The 12,774-nt window shown below is 50.0% G+C and overlaps 1 protein-coding gene across 2 annotated transcripts in view; it reads right to left on the bottom strand.

The window, feature by feature from the left end:
* SIL1 (SIL1 nucleotide exchange factor) overlaps positions 1–12,774 on the bottom strand; it is a 99,907-nt gene that overhangs the window by 22,113 nt on the left and 65,020 nt on the right. The gene's annotated exons all lie outside the window — the stretch shown is intronic.

The following is a 12,774-nucleotide window of genomic DNA, read 5'->3' as shown; positions in this document are numbered from 1 at the left end:
CTGGGCAGGGGAAGAGCATGACCCAGGCATGAAGGACCCTCACAGCAAACTCTCCAGGCTCAGTCCAGGTTCTCCTGGTTCCTGCCATGCACCAAGGGCCAACCCTTCAAGGCAAATGCCCAAACTCCTCCACCTGTAGCACCACATGGCTTCTGTCACCTCTCCTGTAGAGCTTCAAACACGGTCTTAAAGATGGCTTACAAAGAAGAAGCTCTTGAGATGAGACATGTCTTTATTGTTGATACCAGTGTCTGGCACCAACCAGGCTGGGTGAAGGTCAAGAGCAGAGAGACACATGCAGCCTTTCCCAGAGCATCCAGACCCTGGGAAATCCTCTGTGACTTGGGGATCAGAGGTGGTGTCCTCCGCTCAGGTTCCCTCCCTGGCCTTTCCCTCCCAATCAAATGTGCCCACGACTCCCCCTCAGCTGTCAGGTTACGAGCTCCCCTTCCCTGCAGAGAGGAAGATGCCCACCATTAACAACATGTGACTTGTTCCTGGGTCCACTGGGGCAACCTGCATCCCCAGCACGGCACGTGTGGCTGGGACCCCACCAGGACAAGAGCCAGCACAGGGGCTCTCCATACATCACCTCCTCGGTGCTTGGCAGTGCCATTTGTCAGGGAAGTTGGGCCAGTGTCCTTCAGAGAGCACGTCCCCATCCCTCACCACCCCGGCCCTCAGCAACTGTTGCCATGGTTATTACATTGGAGTGCTTTTCATCAAGGAGATGCTGCAACTGCTGAATTGTCTCTTGCAAGAGTTATTTAGGAATAACTAGCTGGTAAGTAGGAATAACGGGTTCAGACTGCCCACAAAAGCCAGCAATCCCAATTATTTTTGTTTTGATCCTGCCTTTCTTTTGGTCTCTGCCAGGTTCAGGTTTAGAGCGGGGTTAGAGATAAGCAGGAGAGAAGGAACGCTTCCTGAAGGGAAACACACTGGCTCTGCCAGGAGATTAAAGGTCTCTCCTCACACAAAGCCTCTGCTTTTCAATCACCCGTAAATAGGCTCTAACAAGGCACAGCAATCAGCCAGTAACATATATCCTCACCTGCCGGCTTCGGGCGGGGAATGAGATGTATTTCCCAGTTCCATCATGTTAATTGTTAATCAAGGTATCACGGGCACAGCCCCAAATCCGTTCATCAGTCGAGGGGAGTAACAGATGTCCCAGTGCCGTGCTCCTGCCCCGGCAGGCGCCAGCCAACGGCTCTGCCGGGGGTGCCGGTGCTTCGTGGCGAGAGGCGGCCGCGTTCCAGACCCACTTTCAGCATCACAAGGTGTGTGAATAAAGCCGGCTCTGGAGAGCCTGGGCCCTTTTGTTTAGCTCTCATTTAAAGCTCTGGGTAATGAAGGAGCTGCTCTCCCCCCGCCGGCAGGGTCCCACAGCGCAGCCGTTAGGCTTTTAACGACATAAATGCCTTTTTCTGCTCCGTGCTGTCCCTGGCACAGGTTTTGGGTAGGGAGGTGCATACCTCAGACCCGAAGAGCAGTGCAGCTAGAGGAGAGGCACGTGGAGCCCACTGCAGCCTGTGCATCCATCGGCACCAGCATCACCCAAACCCCAGCCCGTTACAGTGGAGGGGCTGCCCAAGGTACCAGGACCCTCCCCCCAGAGGGATCCAAAAAAGGGGGGAAAGACTTCAGCTTCACTCACAGAAATGAGTCCAAGGGCAAGAAGAAATTATTATTTTTTATTTCCATTTTTGTGGGGTACATCAGGCCCAGCATCACCAGCTGCGCCAGGGAGGGGATTGTCCTGCTCTGCTCTGACCTGGGGCAGCCTCACCTCAAGTCCTGGGGACAGTTTTGTGTGCCACAATGTAAGAAGGGTCCAAAGCTGTTGGAGAGTGTCCAAAGAAGGGACATGAGGATGGTGAAGGGCCTGGGAGGGCTGTATGAGGAGCAGCTGAGGGCACTTGGTGTGTTCAGCTGGAGAGGAGGAGACTGAGGTCAGACCTCACCGGGGTCTGCAGCTCCTCCCGAGGGGCAGCTCCATCTCTGCTCTGTGTGAGCAGGGACAGCACCCAGGGAATGGCTGGAGCTGTGTCAGGGAGGGTCAGGTTGGATCTCAGCAAAAGGTTCTTCCCCCAGAGGGTGGTTGGCACTGACCAGGCTCCCCAGGGCAGTGGGCACAGCCCCAAGGCTGCCAGAGCTCCAGGAGGGTTTGGACAACACTCTCAGGGACAGGGTGGGACTGTTGGGGTGTCCTGGGCAGGGATGGAGTTAGACTTCAATGATCCTCACCTCCCTATCAGTTGTTACTGGGCAGACACCCTGTTAAACCCAGTGCTGCAGCTCTGCCAAGGGCCTCCATGGCACAGCAGGGCAGGTTTGCCTGGCTCCAGGGGTGAGGTGTGCTTGGCTTACATCTCAAATCAAAATACGCTGAGTTGGAAAGGACACTTGAGTCACTACTAGGGGACTCAAAGACCCAAACTGGAGCCCCCAGCCTGGTGCCAGGGCTGCTCCCCAGGGCTCAGTTCACCTCCTTGCACCCAGGGCTGGCAGAGAGCTGCAGCCTCCAACACACCCCCCCACTGCCCCACTTGGAACACCCATGAGGGATGGGCTCTTCTTGCAAGCAGAGTGCACTTTTGTACCAGCCAAGGCTAAAGACAAAGAAGTGAATGTGGATGCTGTGACCCCAGAGAGATCACAATTCAGCTATTCTTCAGGTACCAGAAGAGACACAAGATGACTTCACCAATTCTATCTGAAATAGCAGGATTTAAAGAAATTAAATTTTTCAATTCATTAGTGTGTAACCCAAGAATGAAAAATGTACTTCTAATTCCTGATCTGCTAATCCACAATCCGCTGATCTGCAATCCCCAGAGTCCCCAGGGAAAGGAAAGAAAATCCACAGCAGCTTTATAGTATTTCTCCACAATTTCTTGTCCAGGTCCTGCAGAAAGAGCTCAGGAGCCTTTCTTTCTGTCCAGAATACACCTCAGCAGACTTGACCATGCTAGTGGAGATCAGGGATAACAAAAATCAAACGGCACTTGTCAGAATGAGTGAACAGGGGATGTTTGGTGAGGTGCTGGGCATGTTACAGGAGTCTGCTCAGCTCCCCCTAGATCTGCAGGATCAGGTCATTTCCAGCAGTGCTCCAACTCATCAGGACAATTAGCAAGGTTCCAGTCATGTTCTTAACTGGGATATGCTGCTATCGTACCACAGGAAGAGACACGTGTCTGTCACCTTCTTCCCAGCTGATGGACCCATGGATGCTGCTCGTTGTCCAGTTTGCTCCAGAAAGACCAGTTCAACACAACCCTGCTCTCAGGGACACACACCTGCCCAGCACACACAGAGCCATGGGCCCCCGGCCACTTCCACACCTTAAACCATGATCTCCACAGGCAAACTTCAACTTCCTACACCAAATCGTTCCTTAAATTGTTTTAGACCCCCTCAGCCCTATTCAGGAGCTCAGGGGGAGGCACCCACAGCCCTCTCTTTGGCAAGTGTGCCCCATGTCAACACAATCTATGCACAGAGGCAAGATCAGCAGTGAGCACTGGGTGGGAAATTGGGCATCTCTTGGCGCTGCCCTCACCCATCCCCTTTGTACCCTCTCCAAGCAGATGTGCTGACATAGCTCCATAACTGACGTGGATTTGCCTTGGCAAAGCATCTTTGCCTTCACTTGCTGCATCTCCCCAGCTCTAGAGCTGCTCAGGACTTGCTGACCATGAAAGCACGGTCATGGTCTGAGCTGTAAAGCCAGTTTGCATGGAAAGGACTTGCTCCCAAAACACAGTGGAGAACTCTCCTTTCTGCAACACCTTTTCTTTCTCCTCTCCAGCAGAAATGCTGTAAATGTCTGTGGCTACAGACCCCAGAAACATCCACTAATGCTGAAGCCAGTGCAGATAACACTGCCTGGTATTTCTCCACTACTGCCCTCCCTCTCACAGCCAGGATGGGAAATGCCAGCCCTGAGGAAATCGCACAGGTCACACGTGGAGCAGGAACTCAGAGCAGAGCCCAAACTCGCGGCCCCCCTACAGCACTTCCACACCTCCACATTCCCGTTCCCAAGTTTTTTGGAGCATTCCCCTCCTCCTAGCTCAGCTCTCCCGGCACAGGGACACAAGAGCCATCATGCACAGCTGTGGGAAGCTCGAGGCAGAAATAGCAGCTCATTACCAACCCACGTCAGCACGCCAAGGGCCCCAACGCCCTCCGTCCCCTCCGTCCCACACACCACCCTCACCACCCCCCCTGCTCACCCCTGCCCTCCTCCAGCCACAGGTCTCACCAAGAGGGGACAACCCAGGGCTGGCTCTACCAGGGGACATCTGTATTTCTCCTCAGCCTATGCTCGTGGAGGTTCACACCAGCTGAATTGCTGCCCAGGTGCTGACAGGGCAGGACCACGCCCTGACTCCATTGCACTCTTGAAGGTTTCAATCATAAAGCCAATTCCATTTTGGGTTCCATCTGTCTTTTTTCCTGCAGGGACTAATAATGCCTTACTGTGTGTTTTCACATATTAGCTGAACTGAAATTAAAACAGATTTTAATATGAAATGCCTCAGAAGAAAATGCATTTTTTAAAAAGAAATCTCAGAGTCGTTACTGTTCTCAGCTTGGAAAAAGAGCTTGTTAAGTAAAAACAGCAGGGTATTAATTTGGAAAACAACTCGAGTGAGTTCCTGCTCATTCCAAGACATGCAAACAAACTAAAATCATTTTAAGAGGCTTTTCTGACAGAGTATGTGTGGAAACGTGACACAACTTGCTTCCACAAGGAGAGGAGGAACCTGCAGAGGAGATCAGACACACTCCTGTGTGCAGCCACCCTGCTGTACCAGGCGTGGACCAGAATCCAGAAACCCTCTTCAACCCTCCCTGTTGCACTGACAGGAATAGGTAAAACCCAAGAACCCTCGTGGTTCATTGTGTATGGCAGGTTTGAGCTGCTCAAGGCTTAGGGAAACCTCATTTACATGCCACCCTACCAGTCCCACCTGGGCTCTGTGTTCCCACCTCTGCAATCCAGCCACAGGGGCTTTCTGACCAGCCAGGCCCGCACGTCTGCTTTAATAAGGCAATTCCTGTGTTGATCCGGTGGTTTATACAAAGCAACAGCCCTAATTATTGATCTCAGCAGATGCAGTTAAGGATTAATGACCTGTCCCTCGCGGGGCTGTGCCCATCGTTCCCGGCTGTCGGCCCTCACTCCTCACCCACACAGAGACGTGTCCCACGTGGGACTTCCACGAGACTGATGCAGGCAGGGATGCCCAAAGCACAGGCCAGCTCCAGGATGATTGACAGAAGGGAGCAGGTAGGGCTGGGCACCAGTAGGGAATAACAGAGGGAGTCACAGATGTGGAGAGAAGCTCTGTGGGAGGACATTCACCATGACCCACGTATCGCCTGGGCTCCAGCTACACCATCTGACTGTGGGAAGAGCCCTTCCTCTCTCTCATCCCCGACTTTCAGGGCAGTCAGAAACAAAGAGGAGAAACAGTCTGGAAAGGATGGATGCAAGAAAGTATACTATGTGCTCCACGTTAAATTCATGAGAGACATGCGTGCCATGTGCTGGAGGGGCACTTCTGATGGAAGCAAAGACACAGTCCTTTGATGGCTGCCTTCTGGAACTGGCTGCAGCACCTTGGAAGCTCATTAAATGCAGCAGAAAGGACAAGTGACGTACATCTATTGATGCTCTGAGCAGCAAATTAGTTTTCAAATCTATTCAGGGCTCATGCAGTGGCATCAAGGGGCCAAGGCTCAGTGGGAAGCAGCTGTGATAGCATTCCTCCAGCTGATGGGGTGACTCCAAGCTGTCCCACGGGGAGGGGGCTGCCCACCAACCCAGCAACCTGGGGATGTTGGGTGGCCACAGACAGCTGCCCTGAGCAGCTCAGGGCTCACAGGGCTGCAGAGCTTCTCAGGCAGCCAAGCCAGTGAGTCATGCCCTTCCAAACATGCCAGGCAGCTTCGAGGGCCTCTGATGGACATCTCCTTTCAAGCAGAAAAAAGATCATCTAAAATAAAGGGAGATTAAAACCCAGCTCACAAGAAGACACAGAATGTCAGCACTTCAGGGAAGAGCAAGTAGTTAACAGTGATGATGAGTTTCTTCAGAAAGAGATAATTTCCAGTAAGGTGTTGTTTTCTCTCATCATCCCGTTCAAACACCTGGAGAGCCTTGAAGGGGTGAGGTTGGCAGCAATCTGGTGGAAGGCCTGAGGAACTGTCTTCATGGATGAATAATCACCTGTTTCAATGAATCTTTAAGCACATGAAGAGACAGATGCGAAAAATCTTACTAAAACACTGTAGCAAGAGAAGAGGTAGGGTGGAAGGTGACAACCTGGAAACAAGGTCTCTTGCTGAGACTTGGTCCCTCTTCAGTCAGGACAGCCAAGGGCCATCCTTGGATGCCATGGAAACCTGTATTATTTTGCCTCCTGTGAAAGCTCTGTGACCAGCAGCTCTGCCAGCCTCTCCTCAGCACAGCGGGAAGAGTGGAGGAGCAAATACAGCTAAATCCAGAAGACAGCCCACAAGAGGTAAGGGCAGCCCCCAACAGCCCTCCAAAAGCCCATTTCTGCCACTGCCATTCAGCCCCAAGCCTGGCTTTGCATTCTGGCTGTGTGCAGCCTGTCAGCAATTAAATCCAACAAAAGCCACAATCAGGAAGGAGGAGGAGGGGGCACACAGTGGGACCTACAGAGGAGGAGATGGGATCTGCATCCTCCCACGGGAGCTCAGACAATAGCTGTAATGCTTGGCTCAGTGCTGTCCACCCCAAACCCTCTGGGAGCAGGTACATCACCAAGCATCCTGCATTTCCTCTCTCACTGTTCATCTCCCATTCTTTGCTTCCTTGTTCTACGCAATGCACTTTCTCTACCTCCCTTCTGAAGCACAGGACAATGGGCTGCCACAGCCTCCTGCACACCCTGATCGAAGAGCACAGGCAGATGCCTCCTCTCTGGGGAGCCTTTTGCACCTATTGCTTGGAGGGGAAGCGGGGAACGCACAACATGGGAAAGTCACAGCAGGTCAGGAAAATAATGTGGGTGGTTAGCGAGGAAAACCTTTGAAGCTTGTGAAGCCATTAGCTGAGTGCACAGGCTGTAGTAAAAGGATAAACAGAGAACATAGAATCATATGGGTTGGAAAAGACATCTAAGATCATCAGGTCTAACCGTTAATCTCACACCACACTGCTAAACCAGGTCCCTCAGTGCCACATCTGCACATCTTTTAAATGCCTCCAGGGTTGTTCTGGTGCTTGGCAACACTTACAGTGAAGAAACTTTCCCTAATATCCAATCTAAACCTCCCCTGGCGTAACTGGAGGCTGTTTCCTCTTGTCCTGCTGCTTGTTCCCTGGGAGCAGAGCCCGACTCCCACCTGGCTCCACCCTCCTGTCAGGGAGTTGGAGAGCAAGGAGGATGAGTAAATAGTGGCTGAAGAGACAGAGGAATACATGTTGTGTCCAGCTGTGGAACCAGGTCTGCACTGAGAAATAGCAAGTTTGGCTGTTTTTTGTGGCAGAAAGTGATTAAGTAACCAGCCTGACTGTGTATTTTAAATGGAAACCACCACAATAACTCAAGGCTGCAGCACAGAGCATTTACTAAACACGAGGAGACAGAAACAACATGTTTTATATAATGCATGACCTGGCTGTGATGAGTTCTTCCTGCAGGTTGTGTCACCACCCTCCCTGCTAAGGAGAGGCCACTGCCGAGCTCTGCTGGGGCAGCTTCCCAGTGCTCCTGATCCCTGTCACAGCCCCAGGCAGCACCAGCGGGGCTGGGGGGCTGGGTCTTCAGGGAAGGACACCACACACAGGTCTTGGGACAGCAGGAGCCACCTGCACTGCTGAGGCTGAGCCCTGGGATAACTGGGAGAACCCAATGGATCTCAGTGCTGGGGGAGCTGGGCAGGTCTGCTCACTGCCCAGGTGTGATGTGAGGCCAAACACTCCACCTTCAGCCATCTGTATCCTCACTGCTCAGCCTCCCTGCCCACCTCTCTCGCACCACCTGCCCAACCCAGACCCCCTGGATGCGATCACTCACTCCAGAATTCCCACCCTTTACAGAAAGGACAACATCCTTGGACTAAAACCAGTCCCACAGAGTGAGGCCAAGGCGTCCATCCCACCTTGTCAGCTCTCCAGCAGTTGCAGGAACGTGGCACAGGACAAGGACCTGACCCCGCACAGCTGCACCTGCTGCTTCCAGACACCAGCACTTCCCCAGCATTTCAACTCCCCCCAAAACCCAGGGGCAAACCTTCCGTTCTAGACTTTTCTCTCCCAGTCTTCCAGAGAGCACAAGGATGGCAGTTTACTCTTTAATTGTTAATTACACTTCCTTGTTAGATTTCAGAGGCTGAAAAATGTTTAGGGATTTATTCTTCTGTGTAATTAACCACAATGATGAAACACTCATTTATACCGCAGTGCAGTTTTTGTTAAGGTTATTCATAATGGGGGAAGGCTAAATAGGTTGAGTTCATTATCGTTACAGAAAAAAAATTGAGGTGACCCAATCAAATTAATTTGAAATTAAGTGCAGTGAGGCTGATAACTCCACACAAGTCAGGAGTTCAAATAAAAATAGAAGAGACAACCTACAAAGCAAGAAATTATAAGCGGGCAAGGAGTGGAGCTGAAATTACTGCGACTGGGACACGGCAAACACATGGTGTGGGCAAACAGGGCCACTGAAAAAATCAGGGAAAATTAATAAAGAGATGGGCAAAGACTGCAGGATGTGAAGGGGAAGCTGGAGGAGGAAGGGATGAAGACGGATTTGAAATAAATGGGTAGGGACAGTGCTTGTTAAGCTAACTAGATTTATTTCTCTGCCCAGAAATTCTTATGTCCTTACAAGACAGCATCAAAGCAAGGTCTTTAATTTTACTTTCCCTGGGTTTATTGCTTGGGCCCTAATGTTATTTAACAGCAGTGAGTGCCAACCAGTTTCATTGCACAGCTGGACCTGGCTCAAAACCATTAAATCTGGTGGAAGCTCTTTCCTCTTGACAGGCACATCGTGAAGAAGCTGGTGCTTCTCCAGCAGAGCATGGAAGTCATGCACCCTGGGAGAATGGACACCACCAAGGAACTGATGGACAGAGCAAGGGGACAGCATTCTCCCATCCTTTTTCCCTAAGAAAAGAAGATGGAAAAGCAGGACTAAAACCAGCTGGACCCCACGATGCTGAGCATTGCTGGGACACCCCAGCCCAGCACTGTGCAGGAGGCAACAGAGCCCATCACTTGGAGAGCCTCTTTTAGGCTTCACTTGAGAAGCAGATACATGGTTTATGCCTCTCCTTCCTTTACCAAAGTGGTGCAAGCTCTCAGTGAGCCTCAGAACTGGGTAACACAAATAATGGTGATTGGGATGTTCAGGATGCACATGGACATTAAGGGGTTTAATCTTCGGGGAAATGGTTAAGAAAATCCATCTCTAGACAACTCCTGAGTGCTGCTGCACGATGATGTTTGAGTTATCATCTGGAATGAGTTTACTCCCGAGCCTTCATCAAGTCCTGTTTTAGCTCTCAGGGCCAAAGGGAACAGCGAGACCCCAGCAGTGCTGGGCCTGTGGGCAGAGGTTGTGCTGGGACTGCCCTGTGCCCTAGGCCATAGGGCAAACACCAGCTTGGACCATCAGTGTGACATCCCGTCCCCAGCCACCCCATCAGAACAGCACGTGGGTTTTTAAAGGACTGGCCAAAACACCACGAGCCTCTCACTGCAGCTGCACAAGGGGTTTTCCTCCCAGCTCCCCACTTTGGCCAGGCCAAAATCTCACCTTCTGCCCTCTCCCAATGAAGTACAAACTGCTTCCCTTTGCCTTGAAGGTCCCACAGCTTAACTTTTCTCCATCCTCACCTCCAACTCACCCCTAAGCGCACGGGGAGCATTTGGGATAAAGCTTCAAGAATGCATCCAACATAAATTATTATTCCCCTTCTAAACGGATTACAAAAATCCTTTTATTACAAAATACTAAAATGGTCAAATTATTGGTGTGGAAAAACGTTTCCTGAAGGTAAAGTTTTTAAAAATGGAGGTTTTAATCACAAGCATAATCCTTTCTGGCTCACATTTCCAGTCTTGTGAAACGTGGAGATACAGATTGCGCAGAGGCCTGGCTGTGCCACGAACAAAGGAAGATGCTGCCTGTAAATAGCTCAGAGGACATCAGAAGACACTTCTCTCATCAGCAATCTTTTTTAGCTTAATATAGCTCCTCTTTGCATAAAACATTGACATTTTTGTAATGTTGGGACCCAATGGTGCGAATGCTGATTGTCATCTGAAGATACTGGAGTGTACCTTCAAAATATGCAAGAACATTTTAGAGACAGTAGTTTCACTTGCCTCCAAAATGCTGTATCTTAATATTTCATACTTATATATATTTAAATGTTAGTACCACAGGATAAATGCTAACATGCTTTTATGCTAATGCAATCACTGGAAATCCAGATAATGTTGTGTATTGGCATACACTGTTAGTGAATTATGGATACCTAAATGTACAACCCCACATGCCTAGCAATTATTTTTGTTAGTGCATTTAACTTTTATTTCCAATCAGAGCACTTGAGGATTGTTCAAATGAAGTTTACTTTCGCAAACTGCAGAACGGAAAACATTTTTGTTAAAGGTTTAAAAACAGTAAGACTGTGATGAGGTTTTAGAGTTGCAATAAGGGCACTGCTCAGAGAACTCCACCAGATGGAACGATGTTTGATTTGGTCACAGACTCAGCGATTCAAACCCAAATGCCTAAAGTGAAGGACGTATAAGAGAAACAAGAGATAAAACCTTGATTTCTTCCCTGTCAGGTCACGGTCTCCCGTGGCAGAGGCTCAGAGAGGCAGAGATGGATGCTGGGAGGACAGATCCTGGCAGCTGGACCCCAGGACCCTGTGCCCTGAGGCCCAAATCACACTGTGCTGCAGCTGCTTTTCAAGTCTGGTTTAAGCCAAATAAATAGGAGCAATATCAGGAAGGAGAAATCCTGAGCTGGCCTTGGTGTGCCTTTTCCTCCTCCTCCTGCCTTTGCTGATCCAAATCTTGGCCAGCCACCTGGCCTGTTGGCTCAAGATGCTAATCCCCTGGAAAAACCTTTTATCCCAAATGGGCTTTCAGCACAGCCAGACCTGGGAGCCAGGTCCTGGCAGGACTGTGTGCAGGCCAGACCTGGGTGCTGCAGCTCATTGCTCCCCATCCCTTACCTGCTTCACTACCTGATCAGAGCTAAGGACATTGCAAATCTGGTGAAGTCCTGGGTATTTTTAAGAGTTGAAAAGCTCTGGATGTGACCCAAGCACGTCTGAGATCACTCTATGTCCAGTGGTTTTCTCCTGTGTTAAACACTTGCCTACAGCCAAACTCCCTCCTCCAGCCTGAGCTGTGCCAGGAGTTACTGACCTCCCGTGCCAGGCTGTGGAGCTGCTATCATCATGCCATGATTTTCCTCTGGGAATGTTTGCCTGGCTTGGAACTGCTGGCCTGAGCCAGCCTGGCTGAAGAGACCCGGGAGGTGGCCACAGATCCATTTGGTGAGCAGCAGAGCATCACCTCTAGCCCAGGCACAGCTCAGCATCCAGTGCAGGATCTGACACCATCCCCAGGCACACAAGCAGATCATGTCCCTACAGCCCAGTGAACTGTGACACCTCTGGGAATTTACTGGAAAGTCCTACCCCCTAACCAATGCTCCTAGGAACAGCCATGTGTGAAAGAAATAAACAACAAGCCCTCAGAAAAACACGAGACATCAGGAAATGCCTAATGTGAAGTACCTGAAATGCCCCTGACAGTTTAACTAGAGCATGGAGTAAGCTGAGAAAATGTATGAACAAATAAATTAAGCAGAGAGCACACAGCAGACAAGTTGGCATGTAGGTGTCTATTGAGAAAGCTTAAGGACAGCAAGGGGAAAAAAAGCAAACCCAAGCCCAGGCATAATAATCTTCATATTTTGGAACAGAGCTCTCAGATAATGTACCATCCAAACCACTCAAAATCACCATCTGCCAGAATGTCCTTCAAAGAAAAAAAGGTCTAAAAGTTTCTGAAGCAGCAGTTGAGTCATATCAGATGAGAGGTTGTTTCTGTCCAAGGAAAGGCCTTTGCACTCGAGTGAGGAATGCTACACAAAAGCATGACTCTTGTGGCCACTGCTACACATCATATGATGTGACAATGAATTTTTTGAGTCTTGACCATGACATGTCAGCTACATCTGGAAAGAAGCTCTTTAACAGCTCCTGTTATTTCACAAGTTACCTGCAAAGGTTTCCAGATCCTCTTCATAATCTTCGCTGTATGAAACATAAAATTAAGAGTCTACATGCAACTGAAGACCCTGAGGAAACCATTCCAATATTGTTTCCAACATTAGGATACACCAGAATATGAAGAGCAGGTCTGTGTTTCTGATGTGTAAGGGCATATCTTATAGTGATCAGTGAGTCAGGCTCTGCTTCAGGCCAGCAGCTGGATCCCTTCCTGGTGTAAATCTGGGTACCTGCTCCTGTCCATGAGGCTGTATGACCTCACACACACTGAGGGCCAACTGCATCAGACACAAGATTGCCAAAGAAATGTGTGCACCGTGTATTAGACTCAGCCATAAATAATTTATGATGTTGGAGAAGGCAACTATACTTTTAGGTGTGGAAATATGCAGATAAAACAGTCCTGACTTTCAATCTGCACTCTGCACTTCTGACCCTGGAGTTTGGGACCATACA

The sequence above is a fragment of the Pipra filicauda genome, unplaced genomic scaffold (assembly GCF_003945595.2).
Source record: "Pipra filicauda isolate LSUMZ 115617 unplaced genomic scaffold, ASM394559v2 scaffold413_size774581_pilon, whole genome shotgun sequence".
NCBI lineage: Eukaryota > Metazoa > Chordata > Aves > Passeriformes > Pipridae > Pipra > Pipra filicauda.
This window is presented reverse-complemented; position numbering and strand designations above follow the sequence as displayed.